Raw genomic sequence first — 18,710 nt, 5'->3', positions numbered from 1 at the left:
TTTAATCTTATCTTTCACAGACTATATATTCAGCATATGCCTTCAGAGTCTTATGCATTAACAATTGAAAAACCATTGACCTATAGTCATATTAGAGTTCTCATTTTATCTCCAGTGTGCCCATAATTGAATCCTCTTACATGAGCTTGGTGAAGGTCTTGCAAGTAACCTGGCCTCTAGAATACAAGCTTTATGGAGTAAGTAGGGATTGTACAGTTAAATTGTGGGCCTTTTTCTTGTTGTAGATTCTGTCATTACCACACAGTTATAAAGCATTCCAAATTTTATTAGTTACTCTCTTTAGCCACCTCCTGATATTTTATATTTTATTATTTTATTTTATTTTTTTGGTCAGGATTACTGACCTTTCCAACAGGTGAAAATGAAAGGAATTCAGCAATAGAAGCAGCTCCCAGGTGCCTCCAGGTGATGGAGGAGACCCCGGCATGTCAGTGATTCAAAATCAGGAGGCCATTTCCACGGCTTTAGGTGGGAGCATTGGAATACGTTCCTAAAGCACCTTGTCCTCACAAAAGGTCGTTTAAGCTTGGGACATTTGGGGCCTTTTGGGAGGGTGGTCAGTGACTCGGCTGTGAGAGAATTCACAGAGCAGGAAGTGCCGAGGGTAAAGGGTTCATTTTCACTTTCCCAGGGGAGGGACAGGCCTGAGCTGGAGACCTGCACCAGCCCCAGCCCTGAGGGGTCAGGGCTGTGCATTCTTACTGGGTGATGGGTGGCTGTGGAGCAGGATGTTTCAGCTGGGCTGCAACTTGTTTCCATGTCATCTTTGGGAGCGGGGTCTGGTGGTCACTGTGGTCTGGTATGGCCTGCTTCGTGGGTTCCTGAGCCTCTACACCTTCTAGCAATTTTCTAGTCCTGAGAGTGAAGCTCATAAAATAATTCGGGTCAGTCATGTTTGGGGGTCTAGCCAGCTCTGGGAAAGAGGGCCTGAGAAAATGGCTTTTGTCCTATTACCTTCAATGAAGTTCATTTCTCCAGCTAAACTTTGTCCTTCTTAATCACTGAGGTTAGTCCCTTGTCCCGAACCCAAGTGGAAAACCAAAAGCATTCCTTTAAAATAACAATTACGCTGAATGTCTGCCAGGTTCTGATGATGCAGACGAGTCCTAATGTCATGTTAGTGATAGCTTGGTCTAAATTTCATTATTCAGTTTTATTAGGGGTCCTAGCATGAGATCGAAGAGAGACAAGTCTAATGCTGTGGCTAGCTATACGTGGTCAGTTAGTTAACCTTCTCTGTAGCTGTTGATTGTATTTGACTTTCGCACAATTATTTGAATACCCTGTAGTTAAGCCAACTAGGTCATTGCAACAGAGACCAGAATCGACTATGTAACAGCATATTTATTTTGGCCGTGTTCGGACAAATGAGATAATGTTTTGAGACTGCGCAACCAGCTGAGTGAATGGAATGATCCTGGTGGATACAAACAGGACACGGTGGTGTTTGTTTTTCCCCCTGCGAAGCTCTGTCGGATCTCTGTTCCCTGACCCGTGACAGCACCTCCTTGCTTCTGAGTGGCTTTCAGTTATGAGGACTCTCTCCCTTAGGCAGCTGTGACTCACTCTCAAGAGTTAAAATGTCTCCTCGAGTCTGGATCAAAAGTTGTGTCTCCCATTCAATCCATCTTCCCCACCTCCGCTTTGCCCGAGGCAGGGGACAGGGCTGAAAAGGACCGGTTCTTCACTCTCCTTGCTGCTTCCCTGGCCCTCCCTTTGTCTTCTCCCCACCCCCACCCACGAGCTGGTCTTGGTGGCTTCCCCCTTCTAGCCAGGAGTGGAAGGAAGCGGTCATTCTGACACTCGATCACTGTCTCCAATGACCCTTTCCTGTTCCTAATCATTCCTAAACGAGCTGGAGGTGGACCACAGCAGTTTTTCTCCTATGATTCTCAGCATCGGGGCTGTCCTCACGACATATGACAACCAGAAACATCCCACTGAAACATCGTTTTACAAACACTTGTATCATGCACAGCACAAGTGGATTTCTGCGTGGCGATTTCACTTCTCGTGATCGGAGTTCATCAGAGATCAACACAATTCTTAGAAATTCATTTCTTAGGAAAGAAGTGGCTATAGAAAATGAAATAATGGTAAAATAATAGCCAGTGTTGACCTTTGGATGCTATTTTACTTTCTAGGGCCTGGAGGATCTGATTGTCCTCCCAGGTTGTCTCCCTGGTGTGTGTGGAAGTTGATGCCGGTGTTCACGTTGATGCCAGGGTTCCCATTGGTCAGAGACAGAATCAAGGCCATTGGTGGCCCCTTTGTACCCATTTGCTCTGTCTTGGGTAGTGGGCGTGGTCGGAATATGGAGAGGTGTTCTGAGCTTTATGCTATCTCTACTTTAACTTGTTTATATTTTCTTTTCTTTTGTTATTTATTGATTTTTAGAGAGAGGGAGGGAAGGAGAGAGAGAGGGAGAAACATTGATTTGTTGTACTACTTATTTATGCATTTACTGGCCAATTCTTGTATGTTTCCTGACTGGGGATTGAACCTGCAACCCTGGTGTGTCTGGATGATGTTCTAACCAACAGAGCTACCCAGCCAGGGCTGTTTATATTTTTATTTAACTACTCTGTTGGGAGCTTTAAATCAATGTGATGATTTTTAAAGACTTTAATCTAGAAAACTCAATTATTTCATGCCTGGAAGCACTTTTCAAAAATTAAAATACCGTGTTAAAATGTGTAAGCATGTATTATTAAAATTAAATAAATGTTTGCTCCGTGCAATTAAATTTCATTGTCAAAATGGTGTGTATAACTCCTCAAGACCCATTTTGTGTTCTTTCTGTTTCGGCTTTTTCTAATTCCCTCAGGCAGAATTGGAAATTGCTCTCGTCTGTTGCCTCCGTGGGTTTTCTTTTACACCTCTGTTTTAGCTGGATTCTGTCCGATGTGATACAATTTAGTCTGAAGTAACATTTATTAAGGGTAAACAATGTGCTAGTGACAGTGGTTGGCTCCGAGGAACAAAAAGTTGAGTTGTACCTTCCTTCTAACATTAGAGTGCATGAAAAAACGTGTGTGTGTGTGTTTGAACTTTAATGTGTTGAGGAAAAAATGTCCAGACTGAGAAAAAGTCTCATAAGAATTTATTTGAGCCAAACTGATGACAGTGGTCGAGAAGCAAAACCCCCAAGAACTGGGAAAAAATGCTCCAGAGAATGGCACTTGTACAGCTTATTTTGTACCATAGACTCAAAGCAGGAGATGTGAAAGGGTCATGTGAAATCTAAAGTTAAAGACTGACCTTGGCCAAAGACCCTACCGATGTAGCACCTGACTACCCACCATGGCTGACATTTAGGCAGGAATTTTGACGTCAGACCATGCTGTGTGGCTCCTTTGGCCTTTGAAAAAGGAGGAGAGAAACATTTTTCTGTTACGTCTTATCTATAAATATGTTTCACAGCCTATTCGAACTCAGAAGCAAAAACACTTTTTAAACCATTTTCGTGAGGTAGCGAGTTTGATAGAATATGAGGTTAACTGAGTGTAAAGAACCAATAAAATAAATAAATGGTGAAAGACAGGGGCAAAAGAAAGTGCAAGGGAAGGAGTACAAAATTAATTGAGTAATTTTTGTTTTCTACATGCTCCGAAACAAATTACGGAGGATGCGTATTTTTATTCCTGAGGAATTTGAAAGACTATTAGTAAAATGATTGGATTCAGGAGCCTTTTGGGGAGAAGTGTTTCTTGATTGTTTTTTCAGCTTATTTTACTGCTTTTGATACAATCCATTTCATATTTCTGGCTTCAATTTTTGGAAATTTACATTTTTTATAAAATTACCAGTATTTGAAATTTATTAACATAGTGTTGAACATGGTATGATAATTCCACGTCCAAGTATATCCTACTGTCTTTAAGTTTCCCTCCATATTAGCTGTTGCATATTTTACCATTTCTCTTTTTTTAAGATTGTATTTATTTATTTTTAGAGAGAGTGGAAAGGAAAGAGAGAAGGAGAGAAACATTAATGTGTGGTTGCCTCTTGTGCACCCCCTACCAGGGACCTGGCCCACAACCCAAGCATGTGCCCTGACTGGGAATCAAACCAGCCACCCTTTGGTTTGAAGGCCAGCTCTCAATCCACTGAGCCACACCAGCTAGGGCAGCATACTTTACCATTTCTAGTTCGTGTTATTTCTATTTTTTTAATTCCTTGAATTTTTCAGCCATGGCCTATTTTGCTTATTTCCTCTCCAGTTTTTTGAGCACAGTTTGGTCCTTGGCCCTCTTCTCTGCCTTGGTGGTATTCCTCGGTGATCTCGTTCACATCTAGGATTTTAACCAATTTCTACCTGGGCTGCTTTAAACTCTAACCCAGACCTAACGTCAGTGATTCCATCTCACATCTCCAATTGCTCGCTGGCCTTTCCACCTGCCTATGCTACCAGCATCTCAAATACTTCTGGCTCCTGTATTCTTCTTCCCCTCTAGTCACCCTCCTTAACAGGCCACCTCAAATCTCAGGGGTGGCACTGCTACATCGTCCCCACTTAAACGAAAAGTTCCACAGGACTCTGTGGAGGAATTAAAGACAGTTTCATTCTGATGTGATTTGCAAATCAGAGAAGGCAGCCTTCGGTCTGAAATGAAGACACACTCGGAGGTGGGAGGGGATAAGGGCTTTAAAAGTGAGTCAAACAGAGGGTTTGCCAGGGAAACCAGATCATGAGTGTCCATCTTTCATCTTCTGGTTGATGGCGGCCATGGGAGTTTGCAAGGGTCAGCTGACTCAGGGGTCAGCCAGTGGGGTTCTGGGGTAAGAACTGTGGGTAGGTGGTTTGGTTGACTTGCGATCTGCAGGGGTGTGGCCAACAGCTAGAGTCAGTTGATGGTATCAGCAGGGGAATGGGGGTGGTCACAGGCAGGGGCTGATGCCTCAGTGTCCTTGGAGTCTGCAAAATAAACGAGTAAAACAGTTTTGTGGTAAAAATGGACACTGCAGAGAGTGCAGTTCATCAGGTAAAACTGTCCAAGTTTAAACAGTGCAATGGCCTAGTTGCTCAAGCAGGGTCAGAGACCAAATTGCAGACGGGTCTCCATATTTGGTCACAGAAAGTTGGTATGAGAACCCTCGCCATCCGGTTGTTTTCTCACGGACCACACTCATCTGGGGACAGATGCGGGTACCCAAGGGGAAACTTACAGGGCCTGTTTCCAAGGGGACGATCCAGAGGCCGCCTCGGCCATGTCTGTGCTTTATAATTAGCCATCCCCCCTCACCGCCCCAATTTGTCACACCCTCACTTGCTGGCATCAGCGGATGCTGTTGCAGATCACAGGGAGCAATTTTCCTTTTAACCCAGAATGCAGCTGCTGCAGGGGAAAGCATCCACTGGAGACCGGCAGGGTGAGGTTGTTGAAGTGAATTCTTCGGGCTATAAACTTTGTCATCACATTGGTATTTTTCTGCAATTAGTTGTCAAGTCTCATCAATTCTGTCTCCCCATTGTCTCCAGTTTTCAGCCAAACTCACCCCTCACTGCCTCCTCCCCCTGCAAGTGGTCTGGCTGGTGCCTGCTGCCCAGAGGTTCTTCAGCCTGGCTGCCAATTGGAATCTCTGCAGAGCTCTTTAAAATTCCCTTGCCTGGGCCTCACTCAAGACCAATTAAACCCAAATCTCTGGGTTGGAGCCTAGACATATATTGTGATTCCAACATGTGGTCCATGGTGTCTACAGGTGATGAGAAAAAGCATCGCCTTGGGGTCTGCTGCTGGCCTGGCCTTGACATACTATACTCTCCCCTGGGAAATCATGTACGTGTGGTGGGACTCAATGTCCAGTTCTGTAGACTGTGATAACCCCTCCTGAGCAAGGTTATTGAAGGAGCAAATGAAACGGTGGTGTGAAGAGGTGAGATATAACAATAAAGAATTAGGTGCTGTTGTTAGGAATATCACACTCTCTCTGCGGCCAGTCCCTTCCAGTCCTGGTCACCTTCTGGGCACCAGGGTAATGCCTGTCCAGCTGCGTGTCTCATTTCCGCCACCTCTGCCCTTCAACTCACCCTCCACCCCAGGGCCAGGCCAGCTGTTCGAAATCACACTTTTGCTCAAAAACTATCCCGTTAAAAAAAACAACAACAATAAAAAACTATCCTGTTTTTAATTCCTAAATGAAGTTCACCATTCTAGACATCCTCAGATAGAAACTCAAACTACTTTTCTGCCCTCGCTGGGCAGCTAAGGTGGATGGAGTGTCGCCCGGATGTGCCAAGGTCGTGGGTTGGATGTCTGGTCAGGGCACAGACAAGGCACACCGGTGAATGCATCGGAAGGTGCAACAACAAAACCAATGTTTTTTGTCTCTCAGATAAATACATACTTTTAAAGAGCCCTCCTTTTCTAACTTACTTTCTGCTTCCCAAGTGCAGCCAGCCAGCCAGCAAAGGCTCTGAGTGCTGTCGTATCCCAGCGTCGGCCCAGTGCTCTGGGGAAAGGCAAAGGACCGAGACACCAGGCCCAGCAAGAAGCTGAGCATCTAGAAGCTCATAGAAATGAGTTCTCGTTAAATATAATCTCCAAAGACTGCTTGAATTTTTCCATCTCTCTGCCTCTACATTTTCCAGTGCAGAGATGTGCACAGCATAAGCTGGGCCTTACATGGTTCCCGAGCTTTAGGGGGTGAGGGGATGTGACGTCATTGCCGAATGGTAGAGCCACTGGTGTCTATTTCCCATGATTCCCAGGATGATAAGAGTGGGCTGGGCTGGCTTCACGGACCTATGACCTGTGCAGTCACACAGGGCGCCACACTCTGAAGGGCCCACTGCTTGCTTTTATGCTGTTGTCACCGTTCTAAAGTTCTTAATGACTTTTGAGCCACAGTGTCAGGCTTGGAAGCCACTTGTTGACCTTGAACTCCCATGGAAGAGACTTGGGAGAGACTCAGATGATTTTCAGCCAAATCAAGTAGATCCGGTGGTCACTGGAAGACTCTCAGTGCAGTGGTTCAGGGGCAGTGCTCTTGGATTCAGCAGACCCAGGTCCAGTTCCTGGTCTCTTTACTGGTTATATCACGTTGGGCAAGGCGCCTACATTCTCCAGGCATCAGTTTCCTTGTCTTTGGAATGGGGACGATCGTTCTGAGATTTGTGCCAGGGAAAGTGGAAACACTTTGGGTCGTGGTCCGGTAACACTATCAGGTACATGGGCTCCACAACCTGTTCACTAACAAAAACTGTTTTTTACTAAGTTTGGACTTGATTGCTGTCCTGAAGTCCCTCTGTTGCAGAATGATTTTTGTTCTTTAAAATAATCTGCACCTGGCCGGGTGTCTCAGTTGTTTGGAGTGTCATCCTGCACACCCAAAAGTTGTGGGGTTGATTGATCCTGGGTCAGGGCATATACGTGGGTTGCCGGTTCAATCCCTGGTTGGGGTACAACAGGAGGCAGCGGACGGATGTTTCTCTCTCACACTGAAGTTTTCTCCTTTCCTCTCTCTCTGAGATCAATGGGAAAAATATATCCTTGGGTGAAGATAAAAAATAAATCACCTGATCTATGTGAATCTATGTGCCAAACTGCTATGGGCACCCTGAAGGGGGAGATATGAAGAGACTGAAGGAGAAAGATTGAGACTCTAACGGGGGTGCTTAACCCCATCCCTCCTCCCAGCACATTCCACCCACCGGGAAGGAAGGACAGTGACAGCCGAGGAAAGGCACTAAAGCAAGAAGGGGAAGGAGATGTGTGAAGGACCGTCTACTAGGCTTTGCCCTGTGCTGACCTCTTCCAGGGTCTCACCTCTGGGTGATGCCAGCGGTTGCTGTCCCAACTCCTGACCACCAGAAGATACCCTAACTTGACCCTCTGGGCCCAGAAGGACCAGCAACACACATTTGCTCCCTTTTGTTAGAATGACTGGCCAGTCTTGGCTGAGGGCAGCGGCAGTGGCGAGAAGGGACTAGGTGAAGTGAGGTCTGGACCTGCAGTGGGTACAGAGGCGCCAGGTCAACTTGGGTGAGTTGCAGGCTAGGGATGGAGCTCCGAACAATGGATCCTTCAGGAACCAGTGCCGGCTTCTGGGGATCCATGTGGCAAGACATCGGATTTAGACGTGGGTCTCGAAAAATGGTGGTGGAACTTCCCTGTGCTTTTGTTCCTTTTCTCCTGTCTCAAAGCTGCACCATTTCACTGTCTGGCATTAGTTTCGTGGCCAGATGAGGACAGGAGCTAAGGAGATGCCAAGTGTCTGAAGTGTCTGACAGCTGAAGGGAAGGGAATCTCGGGAGAACAGGAGGAACGCCTTGGAGAGAAGTCGAATAGGACAGATGATGCAGGGGCAAGAGCAGCTACACCTTCTGGTCCCTCCCTGGCAGATCAGACAGAGTCACTCCAAACCATTCGGCAGTGAGAGCCGGGTCTCATGTTGACCATGCAGGAGTGGGCAGAGTTCAGTTTATAATGACTTCCCTCTATTATACTTACAGCAAAGTCACTAGCAACTTACTGGCAGGTGTAAGGACTTTATTACTCAACCCAAAAGGTACAAGTGTGATGAGAAAACACCAGCTACCTGCTGTTAAAGAGGGTGTCCAGAGGGTGGTGACATCATGGTCTAAGTTGACATTCAGCCAGGACATACCAAAATGGCCATTTTGTTCACGGTCATCATCCAAACTGATCAATGCCTATATGGTTGTGGCCACATGGTTGTGACCAGCTGTTTTGGAACGCCTGCTGTACATTATCAAAGTCAAGGTTAAAGGAGAAGGGAGGTGTCTTCATCAAACCCTTCACCACTTGGAGAAATGCAACCTGAATGTAGCTCCTGTGAGAAACTCCTTTGGGGTATCCAGGGCACTTTGGGGTTCTGTCCGGGAGGCTGTGCTGTCCTCGGGTAGCGCCTGGCCCTAGACACTGTGCCACCGGGTACACTGCATTGCTCTCTTGCAAGGCCTCATCAGAAAAACTGGTCCGATGGGGTTGGCTTAGGTAGGGCCTCAAAATAAAAGCCAGTTTTGAAATGTGTACTATATTTAGCAGTCATTATTACTAAATTATCTTATACTATATGTGCTTGAAGACTTTCTTTTAGTTTTTTTTAAAAGACTAAATATACTTTAAGGGGGCAAATATCCTATAAGGGAAAAGTTGTTTTCAAATTGAGGAAGAAAAATTCACTTCTCCTCCCATGTTTTTCTTCTTTACTTCTCAGACTTCTGGTCAATAAATACGTAGATTCTCCTTCATCCCCCAAGTGATTCTCTGCAACACCCACTGGGTGTCCTACAATTGAACTCATTTACCTGGACACAGTGGCTGGTCCCACAGGTTCAGGGCTCAGTCTTAGAAGGCTGCTCCCCACCGCAAGACACCAATCCCGAGTCCAGGTCCTGAGCTTCTGAGGGATGGGCTATAAATAGGAGGTTCCCACGGCGCCCTCCTTGGGTTTGATTAGTTTGCTAGAGCGGCTCACAGAACTCAAGAACTCCGTTTACTTACTGCTCACCAGGTTGTTACGAGAGGATATGAGAAAGGATACAGATGAGCATCCTGGTAGAAGAGCTGTGCAGGGCCAGGTGAGTGGGAAGGGCACGGAGCCTCCACGGGCTCTCAGAACACACCCCTCTCTCCCGACCTTCACGTGTGCACCAACCCAGAAGGTCTCTGAACCCCACAATTTGGGGATTTTTAGGGAGGCTTCCTCACATAGGCATGATGGATCATTAACTCCAATCCAGCCGTTCTCCCCTCTCTGGACCATGGGGGGTGGGGTTGAAAATCCCAAGCTGCTAATCAGAGGTTGGTCTTTCTGGTGACCAGCCTCCATCCAGAAGCCCACCCAGAGTCACCTCCTCACAGCAACAAAAAGACACTCCTGTCACCAAGGAAATTCCAAGGGACTGAGGAGCTCAGTGCCAGGAACCAGGGGCAGAGACCAAAACATACTTTTTATTTCAGGCAAATCAGTGGGGTTAATCATCTATTAGGCAGGATGATAATGTAGTTGGTTAGATACCCCCCTTTGTCTTTTCATTGAGGGCACATGAAAGTGGTCTAAAAATTAACAAAAAAAAAGTGGTCTAAATAAACATGAGTGTCTGCTTCGATGTTTTAAACAAAGTTTTTAGGTATAATTTATGTCCCATAAAACCCACTTGTTTTACATGTGCAACTGTTGCTATAATTCCGTTTCAAGATGCAATTTTAACGCATGAACCTCAAGACGTGTTGAACAGAAAACTTGCCATCACTATGGGGCAGGATTTAGATCTTTAGGGGAGGAAGCAGGGAGCAGGGTGTGTTTCCCTCTCCTGATCCTCCCCCTCCTTCTCTCCTTTGCTCCGTTCTCTCCCTCCCACCTCTAGAAAGGGAATTCCTGGCGGGATCAAAAAGACAGACAGGAATACCATGGAAGAGATGTAGAGATTTCTTTCTGTGGAAGTGTCATCCCCAATGGTGGTGCTGCCCTGGGCATTATGGGGTCATCTTTATCTCGGCCCCATCCACGTCCTGGGAGATTTAAGGGCTCAGCTCCATAAACATCGATCGGGTACCTGTGCTCACTGCTGAGGGTATAGGAGATAAGGACTCAGCCCTGTCTCCATTTACGCGGCTTTAATTGAACCTCAGGTGACTAAGCACGAATCAGTACTGTTGGTCCAACTGACCACCATCTGACAGACCCAGTACCCGTATCTTGACCTTTGCCCCTGGGGAAATACAGGCAGTCCCCGTTTTATTGTACTTGGTTTTGATTGTGCTTCATAGATATTGCGCTCGTTACGAACTGAAGGCAAGACCCTCCACCAAAAGAAGACGGCAACTCGCTCCTTTGTGGCGGTGTGGAACGGAGCCCGCAGTGTCTCCCGGGTCCGCCTGTTCAGGTCCTCGCGTGTCCCCTGGTAATGGCAGGAAGGCTTCCCTGTGGACTGGCGTGGCTCTTTCCATACCTTCCTCGGCTCCCCGCTCCGAAGGCACCTCCTTGCCCATGGAGCTAAACTGTCTGCCCCTTCCCAAGGAAGACTCTTTAAGCTCCTCCCCCTTTTCAGCCTGCGACTCAGTGTATTGTACTAATTTATGATGCTTTGTATTCCCCGCTTCCACCATTGGACTGTCAGTTCTGTGAGGGCAGGAATTTGGGTCTATTTCCTTCTCTGTCCTAACCCTCGACCCTGGTTCTCAGTACACAGTCCGAACTCCAGGAATATTTGTGGAATGAATTCCTGAGCGTCTGTCTGCTCCTTATCTTATTCCCCAGTGCTGGGGCCCCGCCCTTCCACCCTGCTTTATCAAGACCTGGGACGCCGTCTCGATCCTATCTCACTCACCCTCAGGCATGGGCAGAGCCTCAGTCTGGAACGGGTTTCTGAAGCTTTGAGCTTGTAGCTCTGAGCACGGCCTGGTCCCAGTGGCCTTGCTCCTGGAACTGTCTCACGTAAGAACCTGTTTGCAGGACATGTTGTTGCCTGTTCTTCCCCTGCCTCAAACGGTTGCTGCCTGCCCCGCACTGGCGCGCCCCCCCCCCCCCAGGTAGTCTTAAGAACTGGCTTATCCCGGTCTGCCCCAGTTAATTAACCTTCTCTGTGTGACAGCGTTACTAGACTGGACAGAAGGCAGAACACCCATGACGCTATGTGAATTAAAACACCAGCCATTGGGAATGAATGGCCAAGGATGGGACATTTACCTCACACCCTGCTGGATGCTTGAATCCTGAATTGCTTTGAAAGTGGCTGAAAAAAGTTTAAACATTTTGAAATCATTACTGATTATCCCTGATCATCCCTGAAATTAGCTTCTTAAAAGTAATCTTTAAAGTTGTCCTTGTATAACCCGTAATATTTCTGGGCTAAATTTTCCTACTAAAATCTTGGGTAGTTCTAACTCCCTGTCCGATTCCAAGCCCCCAGCCAACATCAGAGTTTTCAATACTCTCATTAGCTTCTCATTGAAAAAAAAAGTTTTTTTTCTGCCCTTAAGTTGAGGTTGAAAATACTCTTGACGTTTCCTACTCCAAGACCCCTCAGGCTTTTAGGACACACGTATTAGCTTTCACGCCAGCTGAGTGGCCAGGAGAGGCCGAGACTTCAGGGAAGAAAGCGCACGGATGAGCCAGGCGAAGGCCGAATCAATGGGGTCCTGGAGGGGATGGCCAGTCACCAAGCTTCACCCGTGTCTTGGCGACTGACTTCTGTATGTGCTCGGAAACATTACTAACAGGCTTTACTTGTGGGACAAGACAGGACAGTCGGTTGACTTGAGTGCCTTAGGAATTTCTGTAGGTCACGGCTCCCCTTGGTTCGCAGCGTGTCCTCCTCACCCTCCTGGCAGAAGCACTGCAGTGAGCTATTGGGAGAGATCAGAACCGCCGCTCTTTCCTTTGGGACCCGCCTGGGGGGACTTGAAGACAGCTCAGTTGAGGCAGCTGGGAAGGGCTGGTGAGGGGGTGATGACTAAGGGACCCCTTTTTCGAACTGGTGCAGCAGTCCAGGAAAGTTGGCAGGCTTCGCTTGCACAGTCACAAAGTTCTGGGCTTTCATTCTGCCTAGAAATCCTTCAAAAAGACGCCAGGACATGGAAACCTTGACCAGTGACCTCCCTCTTCCATTCTCCTATTGTATAGTTAATGCCAGAAGCAAGAGACCATGTTCTTGGGGTAACTAGACACCCTGAGCAGGAGTTTGGTTTTAAGGTGGTCCAGGGGTTCGGTAGTCCACGCTGTCACAGAACCCTCAGGACTCCACCTCCCTGCTCCCCTTACCCCACTCAGGGGGGCCACAGAGAGGGGCAGGGCGTTGGACCTCCCGTCCACGAAAACAGGACTCGCCCTGGCGAGACTCCGTGAACTTTAAGGGTCAGCCAACACGTGTCTGCGGTGACGCGGGTCCACGCAGTTTCTGGAAACCAGACGATCTCAACTCCTCCCTTGCTCGGTCCCCTGGTGCAGAACTGCAGACGGCCTCAGCCCCTCCTCCGCCCTGCCCTCCGGCCGGCTGAGCGAGGCCTCCTTTCACACCTGATTCCAGCTCAGGTCCCACCTGTAGGTGGAGAAGATGACGTCGAGGACCCCCGCTAAGGTTGGGCCCTTGGGGGCAAGGCCCAGAAAGGGCATGAGGGAGGGTGGGCTGCGATTCCGGACCCACTTACTGACGTCCCGGAACAAGTGCGCGGTGTATGCGGGGCGGTGGCGGTGGTGGTGGTGGTGGTGGGGGAGCTGGGGGAGGTGGAGTCGACCGGCAGGGGCGGTGCTGCTGGGACCGGAGCCCGGCCTCTCACCCCCACTCGCTTGGTGCCTTAGTCTGGGCGGTGATAAAAAAAGCTCCCGCTGGCTGCTGAGCAGCAGTGTCCAGCGGGGAGCGCGAGGGCGAGGGCGTAGGGGCAGGTGGGGCGCCGCCTCCCCAAGGGCGGGGCAGAGAGCTGGGGCTGCGGACTCCGCGCTCCCGGCGCTGGGCGCACTCAACGCCGCACGTCTGGTCGAGCGGGTGGCGGCGCGGCGGGACCACCCGGCGACGCCGCCGCCGCCTCCGCCTCCGCCTCCGCTGTCGCCTCTGTGGAGCACTCCGGAGTCCGCGGCCGAGAGAGGTCGGTGAGTTTCGGTTTGTTTCTCTGCTCTGTCCCTCCGGACTCGGGGGAGGCAAGAGGGGCACGCTGGGATGTGAGCGCCCGCTCGGCGGCCGCACCGGAGCAGGGAGGCAGGAAGGCAGGAAGGCAGGAAGGGGGGAGCCGCCTCCTGGTGCGTTGAGGATACCTTTTGGCGGGTGGATGGGGGTGGTAGGGCCGAAGGGATTTGGGGAGGGGAGCGCAGGGCGTGGGACGGAGGGAAGCCCCGGGGCGTGGGGAGGTGGTCCCTAGAGTTGCGTTTGTCCCTGGAGCTGGTGGAGTTGGGCTTGGTTTATGGTGGGGAACGGCGCTGTTGGAGGCTCTGTTGAGTCCTCAGATGCCCCCTGGAGCTCCGGTCCGGAGGAGCTGTCTCGCCCGCGCCGCGCGTGCCCCTAGGGGTGCACGTGTATGCACGCGCGCGCCCCAGCTGCGCCCCCACTCCGCACACACTGGAGGTCCTTTCGAAAGCCCCTTGTTGAGCGCCTTCCCCACCCGCACAAGTTGCCCTCGCGCGCCCCTCTGTGGCCCCGCGGCCCCTCCCGGGAGGATAGGACGCAGTGGTGGGCCAGATGTTGGTGTCTTTTGTGCGAACCCACGCGCCTGGGGCTCTTCCTCCTGGAAGGGCAGCGGCAGGACAAAGCAGGCTGGACTGGTGGGACACCTAGGGTGGTGGGGGGGGAGGGGGGAGCGTGGCATGGTTTTGGGAAGAGTAGAGATCGGCAGAACAGAGTGACAGTGACTTGATGAGGTGACAGATGGCGTGAAGGAAAGAAGGATGCTCACGACTGCAGCGCTGGTCTGTCTGGCCCGGTGACGGGGCGCCCCGCATTCCCACCTAACCAGGCGCACCTGGTATATTTTGCCAGCGTGTATTTGCCCTAAGATGTTATTCTCCGCTTTCTCGTATTTCTTTCGAATTTCTCTTTTGAGGGGTTACAGTTGCTAGCAAAAGCGCTACCACCAGGGGAGAACTTGGGGGCGGGGGAGACTGCAGAGGAGTGGCGGGAGGTGGTTCTGTCTCGGGTTGAGACAATTAGGAAGCGGTCCGCCCCCTCCGCGGCCGCCAGCCCTCCTCACCTCCGCCGCCTCCCCCCACCCGCCCAGGGCACCCGCTCCCCCCGCGGGCGGGAGGATGCTCGGATGCCTCTCCCTGCTGCGCGTATCTAACCCTTGCTGCCTGTGTTTCACTGCAGGCTGAACCCAGCGCGGACTCAACTGTGCTTCCTGCTCGGCAGCCTCCAGCCTCCCAAACGCTTAGTGTTTCCACTTGATGTCATCGCGCAGAAGCGGGTGAAAGGGACTCGATGAGAGATTCAGGTAACCCCCGATAATCTGGGTAGCCGCCTGGGTGTCCGTGGGTCATCTGGGGTGTCTGGCCGGGCGTTGGGGCGGGTTCTGCATCACACCATTCCGTTGCTGACTGTGGGGAGGAGGGGGCTGCTGGAAAGAAATTGCCAAGGACTTGAAACCTTCCTTTTGAGGAAGGCATTGAGGGCGGGCAGGGTGCGTTGGGGTTGTGTAAATTCCACCTGCTTCCCTTTGATGAGAATAGGCAGTTGTGTCTGAACGTGGGATTTGGATATATACCTGCTTTCTTATGTGTAGTGATGTATTGGGCTTCAGCGGGATAGTGTTTGTTGAAAAGGTATCAGCATGGCTGCTTGAAAATTTGACCAGTGCTCGACTGGGGCACAGGTCAAATATAGTGACTTTCCTATGAAATAATGTCTCCTCCACCCCTTCCTTGTGATGGTGTTTGCAGTATCAGTGTGTCAGCTGCAAGTCAGTGGGAGGTGGAAGGGAGGGCTGCTGGGGGTGGGCGCACAGAAAGAACAGAAAAAGAGCTTTAGTTAAGTTTCCATTTATAAAAGCTGTGAACCATTAGGCTCTCAGTCTGCATTTTATCTTTAGGTTGTTGGTTCTTTTCCAAAAACTCTGGCCTGTTCTTTTCTTTCCAAGGATAGTTCTGTTTTGATGTCCACCTAACCAGATCTGGGGTTCTCTTGGTAGAGCTCAATGAAAGCATAACCTTCAGATACAGGAGGACACCTTGGCATTGGCATTGTGTCTTAGAGGGCAGAGTCCTGGTGCCCTGCACGAGCGGCAGAGGATGAAGACAGTTACGGGGACGGGCCGGGGTTTGTTGTGGGAGGAAGGAGGGGGGCCAAAGGCTTGCTCTGCAGCTGGAGGCCCTAAACACTCAGTGGCAGATTCTTTCTCCGCCAGCAAGCCCCTTAGAAAGAGAAAACAAAATAACTGGAAAGGTTTGTCATTCGCCTCCAGGGTAGTTCCGTTTTGAAAGGTGACTTTAAGAAATATAAATGACATGGGCATTTATCCCTCTCCTCCAAGCCTGCAGGGAGCCTGGGGAGAAGGAGGTGAGTTATCTGGTCCCAGCTGAAAACAAAGGCTGAGGCTTTAGGAAGCTCAGATTTGTGATGGTGTTAGGATGGAGGTATTTTGACAAGTAATTTTTATGTCAGCAATAATGCAGGGTGTGTACTGTATTCCTGCAAGGAGAAGAACCACGTGATGGGGTGAGAGGGAGTGTAACAATGCAATAGAAACAAAGGGTGTGGTGGGTTTTTTTTTTTTAAGATAGAAAAAAAATAAATACCTCATACACACAATTCCACTTGGGAAAACAGCTGCCTGTACATGTAAATGCGTGTCCAGAACAAAGATAGCCATGGTGCAGTGTTTGGGTGCACTGTGGTTTTGAATTGTGTACTGTAATAAATCACAATCCAGTGTTGTATTGGTGTTCAGGGTTGTCTTGTTGTTGCTATTTAAGGTGAAGGCTCCCCCACCCCCAGGTGTCTGCAGAGGTGTATTTAGCTCTAGGTTAGGGCAGCCCTAGAGGTTGCCCCTAGAGGTTGTTAGAACAACCTTTTCCCTCCAGAGCTCTTTCTACAGCGTTCATTTAATCCATTCCAGATGTTTATCAAGCACTTGATAGATAATGGGCTTTGTGATCAGGGCTAAGGGGTGGAGGTGAGGTGTGGAGACTTAAAAATGAACCACCTTCGGGAACTTACGGGGCAATGGAGAAATGATGACCTGATTCTAATTAAGGTCACTGGAAGCTAGAGAGAGTAACAGTGGTGTTGGACGTGTGAGGAGGAAGCATGTGGTCATTCAGCCTTTGCTCGAATGCTTCTTTCACTGGGGACCGCACTACTTTGTAAATGACTGGACCTGTTGTTAGAAGGCAACCTTTTCTTCCTGGCCTTTAAACTCTTCAGCCGAATTTCACGAACGGTTAGATTTCACTGTTGTTGAGAGGTCAGTCTGTTTTCAGTCCTTATCCTTCAGAGTTGTCTAACCTGTTGGCATCCTCTGCATTTCAAGGTTTTTGAGGGAGGGGTTTTGGTAAAGATTTTATTTATTTATATTTAGAGAAAAGGGGAGAGAGGGAAAAGAGGGAGACATCTACGTGAGAAACATCAGTCAGTTGCCCTTGTACGTGCCCCAACCGGGGACCAGCCTGCAACCCAGGCGTGTGCCCTGACCAGGAATCCAACTGGTGACCTTTTCACTTTTCAAGACAACACCCAACCCACTGAGCCACACTGGTCAGGACATACCTTTCAAGGTTTTATTCAGTCCCTACTGCCCTTGAATTTTGAAACAAATTCTGCTTTTCTGTATAATGCGATTTAGAAAACAAATGAGGGAGGGGGACTTTGCAGGTGTCTCTCTCTTTTTTAAACAGTGATGTATCAGCAAAATAGGTCATTTTGCAGTGACAAAGCACCTCCAAATCTCAGTGGCTGAGTGCAGTTGCTTGTCCATGTCATGTGTCCAGCGAGGTCGGCAGGTGAGCCCCGCTCATCAAGGTCACTCAAAGACCCAGACTGATGGACGTGAGATCCGGAGAGTGCTTGCAGGTCACTGCAGCTCTGGAAAGGAACTTGGGGGGGGGTCTTGTTTTAGCCTTGACACGATCTGACCTAGAAGTGACTTACATTCAGCAAGGACTAGTCCTGTGACCCCATGTAGCCGCAGGCCAGTATTTCTTGTACTGAAAAGGGAGAACAGGGTGGAGGTGGGCACAGACTTCCCCAGGTGAAGGGGCCCTGACAGGGTTTTAAAGTGGGTCCCTTGCTCAGTGCCCTGCGGGTATTGGGCACCACACAACTATCAACTGAGTGAAGGAATGACACATGTTAAAGAATCTGGTTCCATCCCACCCTAAACTGACTGTACGCTGGCAACAAAATAAAAGATTATAATATTCTCAAGTAGTTGTTTATTTGGAAGTGCTAGGGCCAGGAGACATCTCCGAGGCTGCTCTCAGGGGGTTCTGTGCTTTGCATTGTGTAACAGAGAGGTGTTACCTCCTGACTCTCTCTCCCCCCACACCTACCTCTCATCGAAGACTTCCTGAGTGTGTTTGGCACAGCTCAGGGTAGAAAAGTGGCAGAGGGCCGAGCATCACCCAGGATATGGCCTTGCCCAGCAAAGACTGCAGGGCAACAGGTAGGACCTAGAACAGGCAGGGATGCTTGTCAGGTAGCCTTGGGTCTCCCTCTGGTTACTTCGATGTTTACAAAGAGTCATTTGGGTCACAGGGCTAGGAGGACATCCAGAGAGTTTGGGGGTGTGCGTACTTCCCTCGGCAGCCATGGTGACTACAAGGTCAGTTCGAAGGCCTCCCTTCCCACGCTCTCCCTGCAAACTGTTCCGTGCTGTGAAATGGCATCGCGAAGAGCTGTGGCTCAAGCAGGTAATGGCTTGTAGAGAGATTTTGCTGTGGGAAGTGCTGGTCACTCAAACATCTTGGCTCGTGTTGTGATAAATACACGCGTAGGTAAGAATTTTTAGGATTTTGATGAGTACTTCTAGCATGAACATGGAATTTAACAGAATAGCATCGCTTCTGACTCAGTACCCACCTCACCGAAGTCGTCTTTATAATGACAGTTCTCTGTAGACAGGTGACATGGTGAGCTGACTGTTAGTGGCTGAGACACAGTGACTGGAGGACATGAGTGTCGGCCCGAGAACGCAGCAGCTGCCCTCTGGTCCAGCGTCCCCTCAGTGAATGACAAAAGTCTGTACCCACAAAGGTTCTGAAGGGGGAGCTGAGCAGCCCGGAAACCAGCAGGGGACCCA

The 18,710-nt window shown here is 49.5% G+C and overlaps 1 protein-coding gene across 2 annotated transcripts in view; it reads left to right on the top strand.

Annotated features, from left to right (window-relative positions):
* The first annotated feature begins 13,320 nt into the window (after positions 1-13,320).
* RNF152 (ring finger protein 152) overlaps positions 13,321-18,710 on the top strand; it is a 58,157-nt gene continuing 52,767 nt past the window's right edge. The window contains exons 1-2 of one of the 2 annotated variants that reach the window (XM_037156403.2): positions 13,321-13,574; positions 14,786-14,909. The gene's annotated coding sequence lies outside the window, so the exon portion shown is untranslated. Of the gene's footprint in view, positions 13,579-14,785; positions 14,910-18,710 lie in introns of both variants that reach the window. The other variant, XM_037156404.2, reaches the window with a different exon arrangement.

This window comes from Artibeus jamaicensis, unplaced genomic scaffold, assembly GCF_021234435.1.
Source record: "Artibeus jamaicensis isolate MK-2021 breed Jamaican fruit bat unplaced genomic scaffold, CSHL_Jam_final contig_354, whole genome shotgun sequence".
In the NCBI taxonomy this organism is placed as follows: domain Eukaryota; kingdom Metazoa; phylum Chordata; class Mammalia; order Chiroptera; family Phyllostomidae; genus Artibeus; species Artibeus jamaicensis.
Note: the sequence above shows the minus strand (reverse complement) of the source record. Positions and strands in the feature narration are given on the sequence as shown.